This window comes from Callithrix jacchus, chromosome 5 (genome assembly GCF_049354715.1).
Source record: "Callithrix jacchus isolate 240 chromosome 5, calJac240_pri, whole genome shotgun sequence".
Classification (NCBI taxonomy): Eukaryota; Metazoa; Chordata; class Mammalia; order Primates; family Cebidae; genus Callithrix; species Callithrix jacchus.
The window spans coordinates 134,501,776-134,518,030 of NC_133506.1; the positions used below are offsets into that span (position 1 = coordinate 134,501,776).

General features: G+C 42.7%; 1 protein-coding gene and 1 pseudogene across 1 annotated transcript in view; both read right to left on the reverse strand.

Moving 5' to 3' along the window:
- CYTH1 (cytohesin 1) overlaps positions 1-16,255 on the reverse strand; it is a 104,032-nt gene that overhangs the window by 62,256 nt on the left and 25,521 nt on the right. The window lies entirely within an intron of this gene.
- LOC100400646 (ribosomal protein L13a pseudogene) lies at positions 10,969-11,639 on the reverse strand (annotated as a pseudogene).

Here is a 16,255-nt window from a genome sequence, read left to right on the forward strand (position 1 = left end):
ACCTGTCACTTTTTAAGAAGTTTTTACAAAAATAGTTGTATCTTTTGTCTTATCTGTTTTGTTCAACATTCATTGAGCACAGTAAGTGCCAGCCACTAGTGAGACATCAGAGGACCAAAGAGACAAAAATGCCTACCCTCATGGCATCTTCACTCTATTGAGGCAGGAAAGGCAGGGAAACAAGTAAAAGATGCAGTATGTCAGATGGTAAGTACTGCGGAGTGGTACTTTGTGCCATGGCTTGGAAACTCTCTCAAGGCAGTGAGCTGAGACAATCAGAGAGCTCACCTTCTTTTGTTTCCAGTCTTTCAGAGATCACTGTCCTTGGGTGACTAATGTCTAGTGTCTTACTAGAAGACTCCAATGTTTCACATTTTTCTTTTATTATTGTTGTTTTTCCTTGAAGAAATACCTGATTCTAACTGTGTCTTAATTATCCTTATCTATCATTACCTAGAAGTAGAAGTGTATTCAGGGAAGGCCTCTGCTGAGAAGGCCAGGAGGCTACTGTGGCTGGAGCAGGAAGAACAGTGTAGGGAGGAGTGGAAGACATGGCCACAGAGGTGAGTGGGGCAGTGGGTGAACTGCATGGGACCTTGGCGGCTGTTTTAAGGACTCTGGTTTCCATTCTGGGTGAGATGCACAGCTGCTGCCAGGGTTCTGAGCAACATGGCATTTTGTGGCTTCCTTTGTAACAAGACCACTTCAGTTGTGGAGAACAGACTGGAGACAGCCAGCATAGGAGCTGGAGACCGGCTGGGGGCTGCTACAGTCATCCAGGTGAGAGGGGTCTGCTGCTTACTTGATAAAAGTGGCCATATTCTTGCTGTATTTACTTTCAGGGTAGAGCCAAGGACGTGTCGATGGAGTCCATGTGAGGTATAAAAGAGAGAAGTCAAGGGTGACTCCAAGCTTTCTGGCCTGGCAAGTGAAAAGAATGAAGCTACTATCTTCTGCCTTTTTTTTTGAGACAGAGTCTCACTCTGTTCCTCAGGCTGGAAAGCATTGGTGGGGTCTTGGTTCACTGCAACCTCCGCCTCCTGGGTTCAAATGATTCTCCTGCCTCAGCCTCCCAAGTAGCTCAGACTACAGGTGCATGCTACTATGCCCAGCTAATTTTTGCATTTTTAGTAGAGACAGCGTTTCACCATGTTGGCTAGGCTGGTCTTGAACTCCTAACCTTAAATGATCCACCCACCTCAGCCTCCCAAAGTGCTGGGATTACAGGTGTGAGCCATTGCACCCAGCCTAGAGCTGCAATCTTCTGATAGGCCGCCAACCAGGTTCTCCCTCTCCACACCCCACAGCTTCTGCCTTGCAGGCCCCATCATTCCTTCCACCCATCCACGGTCTCACAGGTCCCCTGATCCTTCAGACTCTGTGACTTTTAGCTTCTGCTCCCACTATTCAATGCCTCATTCTTGTTATGCTTCCAATTCACATTCTTAAAAGAGGGACTCTGAATGGCTCATGTAATAGCCATCATCGTACTGGGCACAGCAGGCCACCTCACAGGCTCCTAGCCAGGCAGTGTCCCTTAAAGCTGGAAGCATGGCAAGGCAAATAACTGGCTCAACACCACACTGTCATCTCTAGTACAACAAATAACACTGTCTGTTAAAAAAGAAAATAATGAATGAAGAGCTATCTCTTCAATTCCTTAAAATAGACATTTATCCACTACATCATCAAATTATAGGTTTCACTCACTCATAAGTGACCACAGAATTTATCATTCACATTGAGATATTTTTGAGATTGAAAATGGGTACTATTAATAATTACATCAGCCAATCAGCATAAACCAGGACTGTCTCTGGCAAACCAAAACATATAATAACCCAACTCATAAGGCACATCTATAGTATCAATCCCAAATAGAGTGTTAGATTACAATGTATTTACTTAAATGGACACTTTTTTAGTTTCACACTACACTTTGAAATAACTACAAAAATAATGGCAAATTACAGAACCAGAACAATAATCGAGGGCCTCAGAGCAGCGTCTGAGCAAATGTCATCAGAAACATACAAGAGCTAGCCCAGGCCCTGTGAAAAGCAATAAACCAACAAAGTAGAAAGAACACTTGACTGTCATTCATATTAAAATCACACATTAGGGCATTTTGATGCAAGTGTTTTTGATTCAAGACATTTTAAATTTTTAATTAATAAACGCCTTAAACAGACTTTAGCCTCATCCACTCCAGCGACAGATTAGGTGAGAATATAATGGTTTAAAATGTTTTAAAGGTAGGCTGGGTGTGGTGGTTCATGTCTGTAATCCTAGCACTTTGGAAGGCCAAGGAGGGAGGACTGCTTAAGGCCAGGAGGTCAAGATCAACCCGGGCAACAAAGCAAGGCCCCATCTGTGCAAAAAAATTAAATAAATAAATGACACTAGAAAAAATTATGTGAATATTTATGTAATATTCTTGGAAAACTTTGTTTTTTTAAAGTGTAATACTCATATCAATCAGAGACAGAAACATTCCCAGAGTGGGAATCTGGAGAAAGTTAAGACAGGCACGACCTATAAAAGTGAGGGCAATGGCTGGATGTGGTGGATCACGCCGGTAATCCCAGCACTTTGGGAGCCCGAGGCAGGTGGATCATGAGGTCAGGAGTTTAACAACAGCCTGGCCAAGATGGTAAAACCCCATCTCTACTAAAAATATAAAAAGTAGCCAGGTGTGGTCCAGGCGTGGTGGCACGTGCCTGTAATCCCAGCTACTAGGGAGGCTGAGGCAGAGAACTGCTTAAACCAAGGAGTCGGAGGTTGCAGTGAGCTGAGATTGTGCTGCTGCACTCCAGCCTGGGAGACAGAGTAAGACTCCATCTCAATAAATAAATAAATAAATAAAATTTAAAAGTAAAATAAAATAAAAAATCAAGTGCTAGCCTAGCCACAGCTAAATGCACAGCGTGGATTACCATTTAAAACAAATGCTGCGGCAGGGTGTAGTGGCTCACACCTGTAATCCCAGCACTCTGGGAGGCCAAGGTAGGTGGATCACCTGAGGTCAAGAAATCGAGACCATCCTAACCAACTTGGAGAAACCTCATCTCTACTGAAAAAAATACAAAATTAGCTGGGTGTGGTGGTGCATGCCTAGAATCCCAGCTACTTGGGAGATTGAGGTAGGGGAATCGCTTGAACCCGGGAGGCGGAGGTTGCAGTGAGCTGAGATCGCACCATTGCACTCCAGCCTAGGCAACAAGAGCAAAACTCCACCTCAAAAAAAAAAAAATATTCCTTGGCACTTCTAAAAGTTATTGGAAAATGCCACATAACTATTTTTGTAGAAACAGAAAGATGTCCATGTTATACTGTTAAATGAAAAAAAAATCATGTAACAGAAATGCATAATTATAAAAATGAATAAAGAAATTAACCAGGAAGAATATATACTAAACACATTAACAATCATTATCTCTGGGTGGTTGGACTGCAGAGAAGTCTCCCATCATCTCTGTCCATTCACCAGTGCCTCCTTCTCTGTCCTCGTCCACAGTGCACCAGACCCCCTACCGGTCTCCAGCAGCAGTCTTGCTTTCCAACTTCACTCCCATGTCATGGACTCTGAAGCTGTCTACCTAACACGAACTCCCAAATCCAAAATCCCTGAAATGTGTCAAAATCTTAAACGTTGTGAGTGCCAACAAGCCACTCAAAGGAGATGCTCACTGAAGCATTTTGGATTTCCAATTTTCAGATTAAGGATGATCTGGCAAGTACAATGCAAATACTCCAAAATCCGAAAAAATCTGAAATCTAAAACACTTCTGGTTCCAAGCATTTCAGATAAGAAATATTCAACCTATAGTCCTTTTTCATAGCATCCTATTCTTGTTTCATCCTGTTTCCTTAAACTTCTATTTGCTCTGTTTGGTTGCTAACACTGAGGGTTTTCCTTAAGTCTCTAGTAAGCATAGTCTATTTCTTCACATTTAAGAGTGACACACCAGGCTGGCCACAGTGGCACACGCCTGTAATCCCAGCACTTTGGGAGGCCAAGGTGGGCAGATCAGGAGGTCAAGAGAGAGAGACCATCTTGACCAACATAGTGAAACCCTGTCTTTACTAAAAATACAAAAATTAGCTGGGTGTGGTGGCACATGCCTGTAATCTCAGCTACTCAGGAGGCTGAGGTAGAAGAATTGCTTAAATCTGGGAGGCAGAGTTTGCAGTGAGCCAAGATTGCACCACTGAACTCCAGCCTGGTGATAGAGTGAGACTCCATCTCAAAAAAAAGAGTAACATACTAATAACCTGGTTAGACGCTGTGCGGTAGGTATGGCCTACAGACTGATGGGTGGCAATGTAATATGATCAGGTAGTAACATGTAGACACCCCACATGTAGGGCTCTGTAGCTCATTTTTGCTTGGACTAGTTACCAAAAGAAGTATTCTCCAATCTCCTATCTGGGCTGTGTGGAGAATAAAACTGACCACTGGTATTTTAGGGGCTACACTGAAGGAGAAAGGATAGGGATCTCACAGTTAAATATATAGACTTTTTCAGTGCTGCTTCTTGGTTGGTAGTTTTTAAAATAAATAAATAAATATATTTTTCACTCGCTCTCTGTATTTCACAGACTTCCTCAGAAATTAAGCCTTCGTGTTTTACCAGAAGTGCAAGAGAAACTGCCTTGTTGCAGGAGATGGAGAGGAGACCTGGGAGTCTCAACTGCCATGATGAACACTTTCAAACCACCCTCGTTTCTGTGTCTCCATTCAGAGGTCCTGGGTACTTGAAGCCTTTCTGGAATTTGGGGGTAAATCATTTTGCTTCCTGGTGCCCTTTCTCCACAGCTTAGATCTTTCCTAACAAGCTGCCAATAGGAAATACAGTCAGGCAAGTGTCCTCAAAGTCCCAAAGAACATCTGCAAGGCGGGGTGGAGCATAACAAAGACTTGTCAAAGCCTCTGCAGGCAGAAATCCAGACACCTGGAAACACTGCAGAATTCCTTCAAAGGTTACTTCTACTTTGGTTACCTAAAAAAACATCGATTTATACTATTTTGTTTATAGACACAAATGCATCTATTGGACCTTGGGGGAAAAAAGGAGTTGATGGCAAAGGATATGTAATGTGCCACCAAGAATTCAAAGAACATGCCATTTCTTGACATAGTCCCACCTCATACCTAGCAAGGCAAGCTATGGGATTTCTGATCACATTTGCCAGTACATACCTTTATGACACAGAATTGTTAGCACTTTTGTTATCAAAAGAAAAACTCAAAACCAATTAGATGTCAAAAAAAGGAAAACCTAAACCATATCCTTTGTTTTATGTACACAATTAGCACGTATTTCAATTTTTACCTAAGGACCAGTAACAACCCTTGCAAGAAAAAATATAAGAGAGGTATGCATCACAAAGACTGATCTTACTTAGTTTCTATGTCAAGAAAATCCACTATCAGTTCCATAACTTGCCACAAAACTGAAAAACTGTGTGGTTTTGATTATGTACATTTTGGAGTTTTGTTTTTTTTTTTTCTGAGACCATTAGTCAGATGATCAGGGAGGATCCTTGACCTGTGGCTGCAGTCTTCTGCGCACCATGGAGCCTGGGAGCACAGGAAGACCTCGGAGAACTCTGGTTCAAGTAACTGCCACTTTCTGGAGGCAACAGAACAGTGCCCCTTCAGGACCTACCATCACCAACCTTGCCACAGCCCTCGGAAGCACCAGGAATCAAAAAGACATTCATGATGATAAAGTAAACAGAAACATTTTCCTCCATAAAGACAAAGCAGAAACAGCACAATTCACAAGTGAGAAAGAAGAAGAAACCTGAAGCTGAAATAAATTTCACACTACTCCTAGAAGTGTTTGCTACAGTAGTTTTAAATGCCCTTTAAAATAAAGTCAAAAATATTTAGTGTGGTAAATCCCATCTGTGCTGCCCTCTGCTGGCTAGATGAAAAGATTGTTAAAAGATTGACAGACATTGCATCCAAAAAATTCCATTTATTACCTTTTGAACATATATAGGGAGAAAAGCGGTAATTCATGTTCTACCTAGCATACGTGCCAGTTCATATGCGCATATTCACCAGTATTCATTTCCTGAAAGGGATTTGTTAATATTAACATTGGTTTGCCCTTTGTCCATATGCTCTAATTAATTTGAAGGATAGTAATAACAGCCAATGGGAGCTTATACGATACAGGCAGATACAGGCAGAAAACGATACACACAATAAATAAGTAACATGCTAGAGAGTGATGGCTGCTATGGGGGAAAGAGAAGTATGTGGCAAGGGGTGGGGTCAGGTATTGTTAAGTTTTAAATAAGGTGGTCAGAACAGGCATCACTGCAAAGATAAAATCTGAACCTCAGTTACTTCTTCCCCAACTCTTCCAAAAAACCATATTCAGGATTCTCTTTTCTACAATTCTGAGGTATACAAAAATACATGTATATTCTTCTCTGAACCTCCTCTATTCCTCACCATGTAGACTAATGAAATTATACAACAGCTGCAAGATTTGATTACAAAGACCATCTTCCCACAAGGAGACCTGAGCTCCAAGACCCACAGTGACAGTGTGGCAACGAAGTTTCCTACTTCCCCTGTCTCCTTAGGATGAAGTATCACCACATGGTAACCTGAGGTTCTCCTACTTTCCATCTATGAGAGTCTACCACATTTAGAATGCCTATTCTCCCATCTTCTAGCTGCTCTTCACATATTTATTTACTCATGATAGTAATAATTTTAAAGGCCAGATATGGTGACTCATGCCTGTAATCGCAGCACTTTGGAAGGCTGAGGTGGGAGGATCACTTGAGCCCAGGCGTTCAAGACCAGCCTAGGTAACATGAAGAGACTCCATCTCTACAGAAAACTAAAAAATTAGCTGCGTGTGGTGGCGCATGCCTGTAGTCCCAGCTACTTTGGAGGGTGAGGCTGGTAATGATCACCCCACTGCACTTCAGCCTTGGTGACAGAGCCAGACTCTGTCTCAAAAAAATAAATAATAATAAAAGTGAACATTGAATACTCTGTATTTATTCAAAAAAGATTTGACTGTTTCCCATGTGTTCATTCTGAATGATGTCTGTTGAATCGTGCTAAGCACTATGTTAGCTAGGAGCTAGACCTACTAAGATCAAGAGAACAAAGTCTCTCCACCTTCAAAACACAACAATCCACTGGAGGACACAGGTAATGGCAGCACACAGAAAAAAAAGCCATATGACATGCTAAGGATCAGGCTATGAAGGTCCAGAATATTCCAGGCTCACAGAGAAAGAACAGCAAAAAATCCCTGGGAGAGGTGGGAAGAATAGTGGCACAGGTATACTTAAAGAGGGGAGTGACTTTTAAGAAACTGCACAATCTTAGCAGCTTATCTGGTATTTAGGAAGAGATTTGGGGAGATTGAAATATTGCACTGTGGTCATAATCTTGAAGGATCTAAAAGTGAACATTTGGGGTGAGGAGGCACTGACTGGGAGAGGGAGGACATTTTTAGACATAAAACAATTCAGTGATTTTTAGTATATTTACAAAGTTATACAACCATTGCCACTATCTAATTTTAGAACATTTTCAGCATCCCCGAAAGAAAATCCCATACCCTGTAGCAGTCACCCCCATTCCCTCATCTCCAAGCCCCTGACAACCATTAGTCTACTTTCCGTCTCTCCAGATCTGCCTAATACACAGCCTTGTGTGACTGGCCTCTCACTTGGCATAATGTTTTAAACGCTCAGCCATGTTGCAGCATGCATCTGGACATCATTCCTTTTTATGACTAGATCATCTTCCCTCGTAGGGACATACTTCATTGTACTTACCCATTCATTAGCTGATGGACATTGGGTTGTTTCTGCTTTTTGGCTCTTATAAAAAAAAATGCTGCTATAAGCATGTAAATTTGTGTATTGTATATGATCTTTAAAACTATACATGTGTATGACTTTGATTAAAATAAATTTCACAATACTTTTGGCCCTTGAGCTCCTCCCTAAGCTCAGGTCCACTCTCACACCATGGAGTGTACTTTCATTTTCAATAAATCTCTGCTTTTGTTGCCTTTTATTCAAATAAAATAAAGTAAATTGTACAAGATTTTCTACTTTTCTGAATCCTACCCATGATTCAAGGCCCAGCTCCAAGCCTCCCCCCAGGGCTCTCTCTCACTGTCCACCGCCGCACCCTACACAGGAGACAAACCAAAGGTGCTGACCAACATCGGGTAAGATTCACCTCCAAACACTCTCTGATTCTGAGAGCTCTGAGGCCCATCATAAAAAATGAAAACTATCTACCGAACCAGCCTGGTGTGGTTTTATGGGATCACTGAGTAGTCATGCCAGGTGTCCTGTCAGCTGGTGTAAGTACTGATCATCCGCTGTGTGATTAACAAATGCTTTCAACACAGTTCCGGGGCAAAGGAAAATATTTAAACATTCAACAGGCCCAGGTTACCGCAGGGGGACAACAATGCCTAGGTTATCAGGAAAGCTCACTGTTTAACTGGACTAAAGTCATCAAAAGCGCTAGTCATTTAATGATAAATACAACTGATCTTTCTAGTACTTTTATTACTTGGGAGAATACAGGAGAAGTGTCTGGAAAAGCGGGTAAGGGAGATTATTCAACTAATTCATTGGGTTTTCTGTGTATTTGTAAACCAAACTCAGTAATTTTTACCAAAAAAATCCCAGCCTTAATTAAATATGAAAAAAGTTGATCATTATAGTGTAAAACTCAAGGCTGTTTATGAAAACCAAGTTCTCTGATCAAATAAGAATAAGTAAAAACGGGCTGGCGGGAGGAGTGCGTTTGCTTTTGTCCTTTTCTGATTTGGAATCTACTTTGACACAGGAGCACTGCAGATCCCCTTCCTGTTTCCTTTGCTCTCCTGCCTTACTAATTATACATCACCCCTTTCTTGCAAAACCACAAGACCAAATGTTACAAGTTACAAAATCGGTATACTCCACCCATCCTTTACTCAGCTGACACAGAGCAAACTGAACCAGTGCAGTCCTGCCACAGCTCTGAAGATGGAACCATCACACGACAGAGGATGTGTGAGGAGGGCCCAGCACACCCACATACTGTGGGGAACAGAGCAAAGGTGGCAGCAGATAGGACCACCAAGGCCAGCCAGTCCAAATTCTTGATACCTGTTGTTGACTTAAAAAGGAACTAGGCCAGGCATGGTGGCTCAGACCTGTAATCTCAGCCCTTTCCGAGGTCAACATGGGAGGATCACTTGAGCCCAAAATTCTGAGAGCAGCCAGCACTTTGGGAGACCAAGGTGGGTGGATCACCTGAGCTCAGGAGTTTAAGACTAGCCTGGCCAACATGGCAAAACCCCGTCTCTACTAAAAACACAAAAATTAGCTGGGCGTGGTGGTGGGCACCTGTAATCCCAGATACTTGGGAGGCTGAGACAAAAGAATTGCTTGAACCCAGGAGTCAGAGGTTGCAGTGAGCTGAGATCATGTCATTGCATTCCAGTCTGGGCGACAGAGACTCTATCCCTCTCAAAAAATTTTAAAAATTAGCCAGGTGTGGTGAAGTATGCCTGTGGTCTCAAGCTACTCAGGAGATTGAGGTGAGAAGATCACTTGAGCCCAGGAGGTCGAGGTCGCAGTAAGCTATGGTCATGCCACTGCATTCCAGCATGGGTGACAAATGAAGACCCCTGTCTAAAACAAAACAAAACAAAACAAAAAACTAAGCAGAAATCATTGTTTAAAATCTAATCATCTTGCTTTACAAGGCAGGAGGTGGTTTCAGAAAAAAAAAGAAAGAACTCTAAAACCATATTTTTGAAGTGATTTTTATCCCCCGTTTTAAGTGAAGAATTTCTCCAAGATTTTACTTAATACATTGTTTAAATATTTATCTGCCATAAAAAAATTCCCTTGTAGTTCAAAAAATATTCCTAACAAGTTTAGAAGCAGTCCTCAAATTGCAGAAGTTACTATTACGCAAAGAAATATCAAGTGCTCCTAAAATAATACCACATACTTATTCCACAAAATATTTCTCAGCCTGCTCCCTCTGGGTCTGAAAAGGACAGCAAATCAATGGTCAGGGCATGAGAATATGGTTCTTCTTCTGCCCAGAAGGGAGGGAACATGAGATATGGGTGCACCCAGTGGCATCTACCACAGCAAGCTCATGTGTCATCCAGGCAAGTAATTCAGCGGCCTCCTCTAACACATTAGGAGTAGAGATTCAATAAAATAGATTACTTCCGGATGCATTTTGGAAGTAGACTAGGGCTGGGATGGTGCCATTGCACTCCAGCCTAGGCAGCAGAGCAAGACTCCATCTCAAAAAAAAAAAAAGTCGTTGCTAACACTGAATTGGAAAACACTGAATCACTGTTACTATGAGAAATACAGGTTAGGTTTCTATAGGCCTCTGGTCACATTTTTGTCAACTGAACAATACATAACCTTGTTTATATGGTTTTCTGTTTAAGTATGTCTTATTTAATATACATTGCTTTGTTTTGTTTGAGACAGTTTGTCTCACTCTGTCACCCAGGCTGGAGTCCAGTGGTGGCATCCTGGCTCACTACAACCTCCACCTCCCAGACTCAAGCAATCCTCCCACCTTAAGTCACCTGAGTAGTGGGGACCACAGGTCCATACCGCACCTGGCTAATTTTTTCTATTTTTAGTAGAGGCAGGGTTTCATGGTGTAGTCCAGGCTGGTCTCAAACTCCTGGGCTCAAGCAATCCACCTGCCTCAGCCTCCCACCGTGCTGGGATTGCAAACATGAGCCACCATGCCCAGCCAATGTTGATTCATTAACATTGAACTCATGGCCAGCAGCACTGTAACTCATTCTTGAGCAAAGCTTCACTAACATGCTGTATTTTCTTCATAGGGCACATCACAGCCTCTTGTACTTAGGAACACTAGACAGAAATTCTGCATTATGCTTCCGGGTCATTTTATTATTATTATTATTTTTTTTTTTGAGGAATTAACAGTCTTTATTGGGCTCAGACCAGGAGTCCATGGGTCTTGAGGACCTCTGTGTATTTGTTAATTTTCTCCTCCACGTTCTTCTCGGCTTGTTTCCGTAGCCTCATAAGCTGTTTCTTCTTCCGGTAGTGGATCTTGGCTTTCTCCTTCCTCTTCTCCTCCAGGGTGGCTGTCACTGCCTGGTACTTCCAGCCAACCTCATGAGCCAGGCGTCCCAGATAGGCAAACTTCCTTGTGGGCTTCAGACGTACAACCTTGAGGGCCGCAGGAACCACCATCCGCTTTTTCTTGTCGTAGGGCGGTGGGATGCCATCAAAAACCTTTAGGCGGTCCAAGGCGGCCTGGCCTCGCTTGGTCTTGTTGGGCAGCATGCCTCGCATGGTCCACCAGAAGATGCGGCTGGGGGCCCGGAAGTGGTAAGGGCCTCGGGAAGGATTGGTGTTCATCTGCTTGCGGAGGAAAGCCAGGTACTTCAACTTGTTTCTGTAGAAATTGCCAGAAATGTTGATGCCCTCGCAGCGAACGACCACCACCTTCCGGCCCAGCAGTACCTGCTTAGCCACGATGGCTGCCAGGCGGCCCAGGAGATGGCCTCGACCATCGCGCACCAGGACCTGCACCTCCGCCATCTTCGGAAGCCGCCCGGGAAAGGCTTCCGGGTCATTTTAAAGAGCAAAGTCACCAGCAAAGGCACAAAAATACACACAAAAAAATGTAATGCTAAAGAGACCACATAAAGGTCATTTGTTTACAGTATGAGAGCCGAAACAAGAAATCAGTAACCTTGTTTCACAGCAGATGGAAATGTGTACACTGAGGAAACTGCATTTTTCACTGCCCTATAAATGTCCGGAAATGACCACAAAAGCTCTACCTTTGGATTTATTGACAGGTTACAAATAAACTCTCCTGAGTAGGCAAATTCATAAATACAAAATCCACAAATAACAAGGACTGACTTTATAAATGTAGAAGAAATCAGAGTACAGGTATCTCTCTGCTATTGGTTATATCAAATGACTATTTTTTTTTTTTTTTGGAGGCAGAGACTCTCTGTGTCACCCAGACTGGAGTGCAGTGGCACAATCTCAGCTGACTCCACCTCCCAGGTTCAAGTGATTCTCCTGCCTCAGCCTCCCAAGTAACTGGGATTACAGGCGCCTGCCACCACACCTAGCTAATTGTTTTGTATTTTTAGTAGAGACAAGGTTTCGCCACCTTGGCCAGGGTGGTTCTGAACTCCTAACTTCAAGTGACCGCCCACCAAGGCATTCGAAAGTGCTGGCGTTACCGGCATGAGCTACCATCCCCGGCCTCAAATGCTAATTTCAAATAGTCTATTTCAAAGATCCTATTACTGGGAAAGAAACAGAAATTTAACCTATTTTACAAATTTGCGACATAATTTCCTAGATGAGAACTCCTCCATCTCCCTCTCTTTACCAGTTACAAGGCCTATCCTATGATGTCCATTTTCGGATTCCTTTTTCTATTTCTAATAGGTTCAGAACTTGAGAGGAAAAAAAAGAAATTTTATTTATTACTCTTTTCCACTGTAAAGGAGTTTTTCCATATGCATTTTCATAGAAATTACCTTTAAAACGTACCTAATTGGAGTAAAATCTCTCCTATCAATGAAGAGTTCCAGGGCATCAGTGATAAACAATGCTGCTGATTATCAGAGACAGGACAGAGAACTTCAAAAATGTATTTAAGTTTATAATCTTAACCATGTAAATATAAGTAATGTCACACACCTCTTATATCACAATGTGATTACACAAATTGAACATGATACTGAAAATGTTAACATGCCTAATTAAATACAAAGCCATAGGTAGTACTATTAACACAACAATTTTATTGTTGTTTAGTTCAAGATCAATCCTGCCTAAACATCCCTAATCTTCGGAAACAGGACACACAAGAACACATAATGGAAGAAAAAGTACACGCAGGATTACCAAATCTCCCCCAAAGGGTTACTCTTCCTTTTTCCAAAGTCTTAAGGCACATGTAACAGTGAGTGTAGAACAGGGTGGGAGAGGGGCACCAAAGTCACCAGGAGCATGAGGACAATTGGAGAGAAGCCTCTCATGCCACCCCAGCTCAGCTAACAGACTGTCAATAAATGGTCAGTCTGGGCATGGTGGCTCACGCCTTCAATCCTAGCACTTCAGAAGGCTAAGGCGGGAGGATCGCTTGAGGCCAGTAGTTCTAGACCAATTTGGGCAATATAGTGAGACCCTATCTCTAATTTAATTATAAGGAAAAAAAGGAAGAAAAAATAAAAACAAGTTAAGTGCCACAGCCAAGTGCCAAACCTCCCCTCAGAAGGCTCATGCTCTTGGCCAGGCACATAGTGGCTCATGCCTGTAATCTCAACACTTTTTGGAGGATCACTTGAGTCCAGGAGTTCGAGACCAGCATGAGCAACATAGCGAGACCTTGCCTCTACTTAAAAAAATATGATAACAAAGGGTCAGAGAGCTGCCGACATCCATCCCTAATCACATAAGGTTTACACACTGCCCTTAGGGAGTCTAGCAGTAGATCATAAACATTAACTAAGTAGCAGTAACAATTAGAAGATAAGGTACCAAATGGACTAAATAGGTGACTTGCCATATTCCAGTTATGAAAATACAGCTTCTGCAAACTTTAAATAAAGTTTAATTACTTTTAACTCCTGCCATCTACCTCATCTGGGAACACAAATCACTGATTCTTTAGGGTAACCTTTAATTAAAATCTTAGTTCCAAAGTATGTTGTCTGGCCTAGTACTTCAAACACCAAAAATCCCTTAACAACAGAATTGTTCTAAAATGATTTCTTTAAAATAATCCCTTAAAAAACATATGGAGTACCCCACCTCATCCCCTGCCCCCGGCTTTATTTATTTATTTTTTTGAGACTGAGTCTAACTGTCATCCAGGCTGGAGTGCAGTGGCGAAATCTTGGCTCACTGCAACCTCTGCCTCCTGGGTTCAAGTGATTCTTCTGCCTCAGCCTCCCAAGTAGCTGGGACTACAGGCATGTGCCACCACGCCCAGCTAATTTTTCTCTTTTCAGTAGAGAGGGGGTTTCACCATATTGGCCAGGCTGGTCTCAACCTCCTGACCTCATGATCTGCCCAAATCAGCCTCCAAAAGTGCTGGGAATACAGGTATGAGCCACCGCGCCCGGCCCTCACCCTTTTTAAAAAAGATCCACCACTGAGTGGTAATGATGTCATTGATCCAGCATACTGCAAACACCTGGCTGATGACATGCTAGGATCCTCTCCTCCAGACACACATGGAGTAGGGAGGAAGGATCAAAGTGGCCATTGTGTTAGGCTATGTCATGTGTGTCAGGACCATAGTGGACAAAGCCACTGGCTCCTGAGGAGCAGCTAACCCAAATAAAGAAACTCGGAAAGGAAAAGCAAACGAAAGGTACGTGTGTGATGCTGACAGAACTTTCCAAGAGCAATTATCTTCTCTGATTTTTGCCATGCTTCAAAAACAAACTCTCTTATGTGGATCTGCCCACCCATAAGAATTTATGCTTTTAGTTTTTACATGACTTCCCCTCAATTTTAAGAAGGTACAAAATTGTGGGTTTTTTTTTTTTTTTGAGATAGGGTCTCACTGTGTTGCCCAGGCTGGAGTGCAGTGGTGCATTCTTGGCTCACTGCAGCCTTGACCTCCCTGGCTTGAGCAATCCTCCCACCTTAGCCTCCCAAGTAGCTTGAACCACAGGTGTGCACCACCATGCCAAACCATTTTTCTTTCTTTTTTATTTGTAGAGATGGGTTCTCGCTATGTTGCCCAAGCTAGTTTCAAACTCCTGGGCTCAAGCAATCCTCCTACCTCAACCTCAAAAAGTGCCGGGATTATAGGCATGAGCCACCACACCTGGGCTCAAACACATCATTCTAAGTAAAAGCCAGACATGTATGATGTTGGCTGTGGGTTTAAAAAAAAAGGAAAGTCAGACAAAGATGCAGAATATACATTGTAACACTGCATGATTTCACTTACATAAAATTCTAGGAAATACAAACTAATCTGTAGTCACAAAAAGCAGATCAGTGGTTGCCTGGGGCCAGGGGTAGAGGGAGTAATGGCCGGCAAGACATGAAGTGGCCAGGCTTAGTGGCAGGACTTCAGGAGGCTGAGGCAGGGGGATTGCTTAACCCCAGGAGTTCAAGACCAGCCTGGGCAACATAAATAAAAAATTAACTGGGCTGGTGGTGCAAGCCTGTAGTCCCAGCTACTTGGGAGGCTGAGGTGGGAGGATTGCTTGAGCCCAGGAAGTTGAGGTTGCAGTGAGCTGTGTTCATGCCACCACACTCCAGCCTGGTAGACAGAGCAAGACACTGTCTCAAAAAAAAAAAAAAAAAAGGGCCATGAAACATCTTTTTTAGGGCAAGGAAACATGTCTTTATTGTGATAGTGGTTTCACTATCCCATCAAACTGTACATATCCCATCAAACTGAATATATCCCATCAAACTATACACGTTATTTTTATTATTTATTTTTTTACTTTTATTTTTGGAGACAGAGTCTCGCCCTGTCACCTAGGCTGGAATGCAGTGGCGCGATCTCAGCTCACTGCAACCTCTGCCTCCCAGGTTCACACAGATTCCTGTGTGACAGCCACCGAAGTAGCTGGGATTACAGGCGTCTGCCACCACGCCCAGCTGGTTTTTTGTATTTTTAGTAGAGACAGGGTTTCACCATGTTGGCCAGGCTGGTCTGGAATGCCTGATCTTAAGTGATCCACCCACCTCAGCCTCCTAAAGTGCTAGGATTACAGGTGTGAGCTACCATGCCCGGCCAAACTGTACACTTTAAATGGATACAGTGTATTCTATGTGAATTATAACTCAATAAAGTTATTCTTTTTAAACAAGGAGAAGGAACTTGAAAAGTTTGCAGCAAATAAATAAATGGAAATTAGTGTGGTCATTGCCAATTAAAGATGCTTAAAATGTCAGTTAGCGCCCTTAGTTTGCTACTGAGGCTATCTGAAGTCCTTGAGAGTACTAAGTGACACAGTGAGACCCTATGTAAAAAAAAAATTTTTTTTTTAATCTGTCTATTCAAAACTAAATCACTATTTGAGTAGACTCATCTTCAAAAGTCTTTAACACATTTTGGGGACACAGATATCTATTAGAAAATGCCACTGGGGTGGGAGGATCACTTGAGCCCAAGAGGCGAGGCTACAGTAAGCTATGATCATGCCACTGTACTCCAGCCTGGGTGACAGAGCAA